The sequence below is a fragment of the Cyprinodon variegatus genome, unplaced genomic scaffold (assembly GCF_000732505.1).
Source record: "Cyprinodon variegatus isolate N-32 unplaced genomic scaffold, C_variegatus-1.0 Scaffold0, whole genome shotgun sequence".
NCBI lineage: Eukaryota > Metazoa > Chordata > Actinopteri > Cyprinodontiformes > Cyprinodontidae > Cyprinodon > Cyprinodon variegatus.
In genome coordinates, this window is record NW_015150453.1 from 1,506,501 (window position 1) to 1,515,057 (window position 8,557).

The window sequence follows — 8,557 nt, forward strand, 5'->3', positions numbered from 1 at the left end:
GATGGTCTCACGAGGCTAGTGAGAAAGAAGGATTCCCAGCATCATGTTTTATTTTTCTAATCCTTGGTACACTATATTATTGAAAAACCTTTAAAACTTTGCTATATCTTTCATATTATAATAGTAAACATCTACACTTGTGTTATTTGAAAAATGTAAGTCTTAGTATCTGTAAACCACAGAAAACTTGCCCCTAATCTATTTTCTCCCATCTATCTTGCAAACACCAGCACCAGGTCCTTTTCTTCATGCTCTTGTTGCACTTATACCTGTGCTAAAGTCATTGAGTCCAGCCAGAGGCTTCCCACTGCTTCTCTTTAATCTCTGGTGGCTTTTTGTTCTCTTATATTCCTGGAAGCTAGCTTTAATCTTCCATATCTAAAGCTCCTTTGACTGTTGCAACTCTATGTGACAAGTTGTGAGTGAGAATATGTCGACAGCACCTGTTTTTCATACTGCCAGCATTTTCTCTTGAGGGCTTACTCCTTTAGGGCATGGACGTGGTTTAACAAAAATCAGAAACCCACAGTTCACTGCGTGTGGCTGTTCAGGAGGGACAGCGAGGAAGCTCATGTCTGAAGCTTTATATCACTACCAAAGTGAGTTTGTCATTGGAGCTTTACTTAGGGGTTGATTTTTCTGACACATTTTCACCCCTAGTATTTTAAATGCAGTGTTTAGATTATTATTTTATTAGCATTAGTAGTATTAGTTTTGTTGTTTTGATAACAGACAAAAAGCTTTTGAATTCTGTAATTAATTTTCAGACTTTTCTGCCATCTCTATTCAATATTCTTAAATTTCTACTGGTTTGTTTCCACTTTTTCTCCCTCATCAACTGGATATGGATAGAAGTCACAGTCTGCAACCAGGAAAGCTTTACGAGTTCCTCCGTCGCAGTTGGTATGCGACAATACTGCCATGTATGTCTTTTTTTTTACTCACTGAGAGTAAATCCAGCAAAGCGTTTTAAATTAAATGATTATCCAACCTGTTTTTTACTCTTTCCTCTATCCGTCACTTGCAGTAGCTCTGTCATGGTCTGTGGATTTGGTGCCATTTTCATTTGAAATGTCAGTTTTGGGATTTGTGTTTTCATGATTGGATTTACTTTGCTTCTCTTCTTTACTTTAAAGGTTAAATGTTTACTTTATTACGTTTGTATTGACCAACATTTGTAGATACAAAATGACCTTTTATCCATATGTACTGTTATACAGTAACAATCCGCCCTAACCTCTAAATCACTCAATCACTATATAGAGCGGGGAAAATATGGTCGACTTTATAATGAACTCAGTTAATTTACCGTTTGGACAGATGATCACTACTTTTTGCTCCTCGTTGGTCACGTAACTCCTCCTTCACTGCGCGGGTCCTGCGCCAATCCTCGTTATTAGTAGCCACTGTTATTAGTAGCTCTCCGGGAAAAGCATTCTGGAATATATCTGCCTCTTCTGAGGCCTTTCTTTTCTTCTCATACTCTTCGTAGACACTTTTTTTCTTACGATCCTCGGCCATTTTCAAAGAACATCAGTGAGAAAGGTGAGCTTCAATCACTGGCTGAAACCATAGCTACGCTCAGATGTATACGCCTGAAAGTGCGAAAAAGATAGCTAATGGGATGAGCACGTAGGACAGCCTTACATAAACATTTCACCTATATTGCAGTGTCCATATGATCTGTAAAACTCCCTGCATAGTTATAATAAAGCAATTTATATGCATGAAACAAGCGGAACGCTATGACGATAGCTGTACTGCTCCACTTGTGAAAGTAAAAACTGTTGGGCTCTTTTTGGTATCATGACAATTGTTCTTATTGCCACATCGCCAGACAGGACACTGTAAAAAAACAAAAAACAAACAAAAAAAGCATATCACCAGAATGATTGACAATTAGGAGGACCAATACATACTTGAGAATTTATTTTTTTTATGTGTATTTTTAAACTTACCTGTGGCACCAGGTGTGTTAAATTTGTACTGGATGCCGGTCGATTCTGAGTATTCACCAAATACATCTTGCTTCAATTGTTCTTCTTCTGTGTTTGGCAAACAACTTCAAAGGTGCATTACCGCCACCTACTGGAAAGGAATGTGAACCAAATATCAATCGCAAAAATTAACAAAATAAAAATTAAATAAATAACTTTAAAAAAAAAAGTAAAAACTCACATCCTATCAATTAAACAAAATTGCTTTAAATATTAAAATATGGCCTTTTACCTTAGAATCTCCTGTAGATCATATTGTTTGCTAGGTCGGACACATGTAAAGTAGAGGCGTTTGACGTCACATCCACCAAACTGCTTGGGAACTTCAAACCTTAATCAGTAACAGGAAAATAGGACCACAAGCTTTTGGCTGCATTGGTGCTGAACAACTGAGGTGTCCTTTTGCTCATCAAGCGATATTGTAGTCAAAATGGGTCAAATAAACAGGCTTTTTTTAAAGATATTTCCTTTAAAAACATACATGTCTCTTGAAATTATATGAAATTAACAGAAATGATGTGATTAACTTAAGATAATATTTGAAGGAGCCTTTCTAGGCAAAAAAAAACAAATTTTATTATCATCAAACAAGAAAAAGTATCATACCTATAAAAGTGAAACACCTTCATTATTAGAAGATTCATTTTAAAATGTGGAATTACTGTTACTAATTTTTGCGGAGCACAAAAGGAGCAGTGTGCCTTTGTGTAAAGACATTTAAAGGTTTGAGCAGCTGCTTGTTAACAGGATTAATAACCTAGTGCACCAAGTTGATGCACAGTTTTATAATTTGGCATATATAAAATACAAATCCAAAAAAAAAAGCTGATTTTTACAGCAAAAAACGTTACGGAAAACACTATGTGGTTACAAATAAGCTCACTTTCTTTAAGCAACATTACTGTAGATCAGATAGCACGAAAATTAAAAGGATATAAAGGTAATTGCTGCATGTATATCTCTGAATGAATGCTTTATGTCACATTAGCCCCCCTTTCCCTGAGCCAGAAATCTGTTAATTTTCAAGAGTACTTGTTACCAAATCTGATTTAGGCAGACTGTGGGCATGAAAATAAAAATATTTTATAAAAATAATAAAGAAGAATATTATTTAACAGACATTTTATTATGCTAACGAGGTAGAAGTGTGAAAAGTCTCCTTGGCAGCTCATTATAGAAACACTGATAATCTTGTTTTCTGAAATCACAATGGTTTTAAATGCAGAAATCATTCTTGTTAAGGATCTTTTTGTGTTATTTTGTTCCTGTCCTAAGATCCATAGGTTGCATTAGTGAGATGGTTTGTTTTTCTGGTCCCTGCTTTCTCTGACAAAAACAGAACGCAATCAGATCCATCTGAGCTCTGGTTTGGGAGCTAAAAGCCAAGGTTGTTAGTGAGGAGTGGGAATGATGTTGACAAGCCAGTGGCAGAGTAATGCTATGATGTTGTTGTGTAGAAGGACAGGTTTAAAACATTACATTGAGATTCTTGCTTTTGCTTTCTCCCATCTCTAGAGACTCCATCAAAACACAAAGATGAAGGTTTTTAAATTGTTAGAAGACAGACTTACAAGTCCCAGGCTTGATGTTTCAGGTCTTCATGAAAACTTAGAGCATCAATACTTGTTTTAGGTCTTATTATTACTTTTATTTTACCAGCAATACACAGTTTTATCCCAGAAAATAAGATGTTGAAGGTGTAGTGGAGGATTTTTGTGAAATTTTGAAATGCAACGCCCTCTCCACTTAAAAAAAAGAATACTCATGCACAACCCTGTACTCGCTCCCGATAGGGAACACTTATTAACAGTCAGCAAGGAATAATCAATGGATAATTATCTATATCTAAAACTAATATTTTTGTGTTGATTTAATGAATTTAGCATTGATCAGTATGTCAGGACTCCTGTCTGTGTGTTTGTCTCCCTTCCTCCACCAGGAGGCGCCTGGTTCTGATTCGCCTCCTCACACACCTGCTGATAGTTACCTCGTTAACAGAGTGTTTTTAAGCTGCTGACTGCCACTACCTCGACACCAGAGTGTTTGCCAGTTTTGGGTACTCTAGCCAAGCTGAGTTTTGCTGAGTCAAACTGAGTTTTTTGTCAACTTGAGTCTTAACATTGTTTGTGTCTTTGCCTTGCGGCAGGAAGTCATCCTGCAAACTGAATTTTTCGGACCTTCTCTCCCTGGAAGGATCAACTGAGCTTCAAACTGCGTTGGGGATACAAACAGGAGGTTTGGATCCACTTTTCCCCAAGAGGTCATTTGAGTTTCAAACTGAGCAAGGGATTCATCTGCACCACAGCCCAATCAAGTACAGCAGGAAATCTAAGTGGCAGTCAGCTTCTCCGTTCACCTACAAACAACCGCATTCTGGGTAAACCCTGTTCCGCACTCCATCGAATCAGACTAACACTGTAACAACAGCATACAGACTGGAGTCAAAGATTCAACAACTTCTCTGGAAATGTGAGTCAGCAACCAAATTCTTTTCTCCAAGTTCACGAATCAAATTTCCCACTGAGCCTGAACTAATCGCTGCGTCTTCCCCTCACTTTTCAGTTCCAGTTGAGCAGTGTTCAGAGCAACAGTTTTCTCTGCATTATCTCTTCAACAAATGGGCCATTTAGGCCATTTTTGCCCAAATATAGTAACCCCTCCCTCCTGACATCTTCCGGCAGTGACGTCACGGTTTGGTAAGCCTAGCGCCATTCTCCCCACTTTACAAGCAAAATCAATGGGAACTACTAGACACATCTGCAATCAACAACAATTATTGAAGATTTCCAGAGGACTTCACCATTGAAATTCACCAGAGCTACAGTTAAACTGACCATGCCCACGTGCATGGCAGCTGGATGCTGGAATACATCGGGTAAAAGGGAAGATAAATGTTATTTCACCTTTCCAATTCCTGATCCTCCACAGACGGGTTCGTCGTTGGATTGCCAACTTGAAGAGGGAGGATTTGCCATCGAACTTCTGGCCAGAGAAAAACATGTAATATGTAGCCAACATTTGTAAGAAGAATGTTTTCAAGATGACTTGGATAATAGCGCGTTGTGACAAACACCAGATACAGCACTGGGACTTGATCAACGACCGATACCGCACCGTGACATGTCAAACCTGTAGACAAGCCATGATCTGCTTATCTGTTCTCGATTTTTCATTTGGATTAAATAATAGCTGCATGAATCATGACAGCAGACAAGATAGAGGAGAGCAGGAGGCGGGGTTACCAATCTACTTGCTCTGGAGAGCAGAGTTCGCTGCTTTTAGATGTTGTCTGCAAAGTCTCCGGTAGCAGAAAAAAGTTGCTAGATTTGGCGCTAGGCGCTTTTTTGAAATGAAAGTGCTAGAGGGGTCTGAAAAGTGGCTAAATATAGCGACTAAAGCGCTAAGTTGGCAACACTGCTCTTTGCATCGTTTGGTTTCAAATGGTTTGCTGCTGTCTGTTTGGACCTTTCTGAACATGTGCAGCAAATTGACTGAAAATGTGTTGCTATTTTAAAGTGACCTTTTCTTTGCATTTTGAAGTTTTGATGCTTTCTGGATGTTGGTATTTGTGGACAATTATGTAAAACAGAATGTTTCTAAGGTAACGACCTAAAAACATCATTGGTTCATTATTATTGGTCATTTTGTGCAGACTCAAACAAACTTTTCTTTAAAAAAAAACTGCTAAAGCTTCCACAAGTGGCATTTGTTATATTATATTCAAAACCATTATTTGGTCCTTTATCGTTTTTAGCCACAATTAAGAGCCATCATTAAAGGTAAAAAGGGCCACTTGTGTGCAGGTTGCAGACCTGTGGTCAGTTGGAAGACAAAAGACACAAAAACTACTGTAGAGCTGTGATAGTAACTCAGGCAAAAGGAGCCCCCACCAAGTACTGAGTGTTTTTTTGTGTTTTTGTTTTTTTTTGCACTGAAAATCCTTCTAGGGATGTACTTTTTTAAATTGTCCACTTTTCTAAAAAATTTTATTTTCAGTTTTTTTTTTTTTATAATCAATAAAATCAGCTCGACTAAAAAAACACTTGAAATATGCACCTCTAAGAGGTTAGCCTTCGCCATCAGCTTTCCTTCTTCTTCTTCTTCTTCCATGAATGATTGACAGTTTCCTGCAGCCTTCAGGTGTTTGCCAGCACACGTTATTTTAAGGCAGCCATTCTGCTGCCCATCAATTCAGAAATGCCCACGAGGGTATTTCCAAACAATTTCAAGCCAATCATTTTTAATCAGTCCTATTTCACCATTTACCACGAACCGCAGCTGGATCATTTTGGCATCACAACATGACTACAGTACTCAGCTCAACAAGGCCCTGCATTCAAAGCATCACATCGAGCTGCTTTGTCTGGAAAATGGGCTGATTAAACTGTCAACAAGTCATATTCCATCACACCATTGGATTTGCATGTGTATGTATGATAGCGGCGGTGAGTCATGAGTTGAAAATGTGGCTGCAGAATCCAAAAATGTCTATTTTCATAATCAAAATCCGGGTGTTCATATGTGGTCAATTAAACTGTGGCAGGAAAAAAAAGCAGCGTTAGGATGATGAAACACTGCAGCCCTCTCCTCAAACCTAATAAGCCCTTCATGTTAAGGCTGCTGTAATGACATTCAAACTGACATTTAGGCCCATTGCATGTATTAATAATACCGCTGTTATTTGCACGCTTGACTTTTGAATTGAATGTGTATTATCCTGTCAGAGCAGCTTTTTTTCTGTGTGCATTAAGAGGCAGGAAGCCTGGTGAGAGATTTTATTTACACTGATCCTTTCTGTGAGGAGAACACATCAGTTTCAATGTTACAAAGGCAAACAGGAGTGACAAATGAAGACTAATCAGTGAAGATGGGATTTTCTCATGAGGGATACCTGCAACCGAAGTGTTGATGTTTTATTTTAAGTATGCTTTTGCTGGAGTGGAAGCTATCGGCTGTCAAAGTTATACGAATTGGGCTCTTGATTTTGTAGGAAAATGAAAAAGGGCTTAAGTTTAAGGTCGAACTCAGTACTTTAGAAATGGCTTTCAAAGCTAATCAAACTATATAAATTCTGTAGGTTAGGATTTCTTTTAAAGATATCTATCAGAAAGAACTTGTCCCAAATAAAATTAAACTAATAGATTTTTTATAAAACTGTAGAAGTTAATTAAAGTTTCATTTCTCTAATGAATCCAAATGACTTAATTCCTTAGCTTATATTGTGAGCGAAGCATTTTTCAACATTATGTAAAGGTCTCAACGCCTGTCTGTGAGCAGAATTTGCAGTGTTCAGCTGTCAAATAGTGTCTTCTTTTGCTGGAGAAAAGTTATATTCAAAGGCAGAGCATTAGAAAACTTCTGGGAACAATTATGGATGTGATTTAAAGTAAAAGACAAGGAAAAATGGCGTGCAGTAAACGATGGGGGCCTAAATACGTAGAGGATCTTAGTGTTAGCTCTCTAAATGTGATGATCCGTGCTGCAATCTCTAAAATGCAGTGAAATAAATTTAGCTGCAGGAACTGAGACCTTAATGGAAGAGAACATGAGCAAAAGGTGAAATGAGTTTTCAGTAATTGTTAGCAGAGGGAACATTATTCTCACCAGTGTGCAAAAATAAGAAAATATTGCTTAAAACCAACACAGTCATCCATTTATATATATATATATATATATATCAATGAGCTTCATTTTGGAAAGTTTATTTGTTTTTTTGTTCAGTTTATTAGAGGGCAGTTTAAAGTTTTATGAAGGTTTATGCTTCATAAACCTTCACTAGAAGTAGTGTTGTTTACACACAAAGAACTGCAGAATCAAGGCAAGGCAAGGCACGGCAGGGCAGGGCAATTTTATTTATATAGCACAATACAATACATGGACAATTCAAAGTGCTTTAAATGAATTAGATAATAAAAAAGAAAAATAAAAGCAGAATAAAAGTAAAAAACATTGTGAAATAAATAAATTGGACAAAAAAAAAAGAAAAAAACATCATAAAGAAATTAAAACAGTTGAATAACAACCTTAAACTAATACCCCAGATAACTTCAACAGTGTAAGGCAGCTCTAAAAAAATGGAGTTTTTAACTTTGACTTAAAAGAACTCAGGTTTTCAGCGCTTTTACAGTCTTCTGGGAGTTTGGAGCATAGGAACTAAATGCTGCTTTTCCATGTTTGGTTGTAGTTGTGGGTGAACAGAGTAGGCTGGAACTTGAAGACCTGAGGTTGATCCACTGAAATGAAAACAACAGACCCACCAGTCCACCTGAGGGAGGTCAGAACCTGAATTTTCTCAGACCCCTAAAAATCCAAACTCACCACTGTCAGCTGATCTAAAGCATCACAAACATTGGTCCCATTAACAGCAGACCACATGAGCAAAATAAAAGCATAAAATATTAACATAATAAATACTACATCAGCAGGACATGGGAATTTTTCAGAAAATAATTTGTATGCAACCGAGTGAGCTTCTGGCATTTAAAATGTCATATAATAAAACCCTGCCCCTTTAAAGAACTATTTTACTTTTGTTGGGATCTGGAGATCTGCCACCTGTC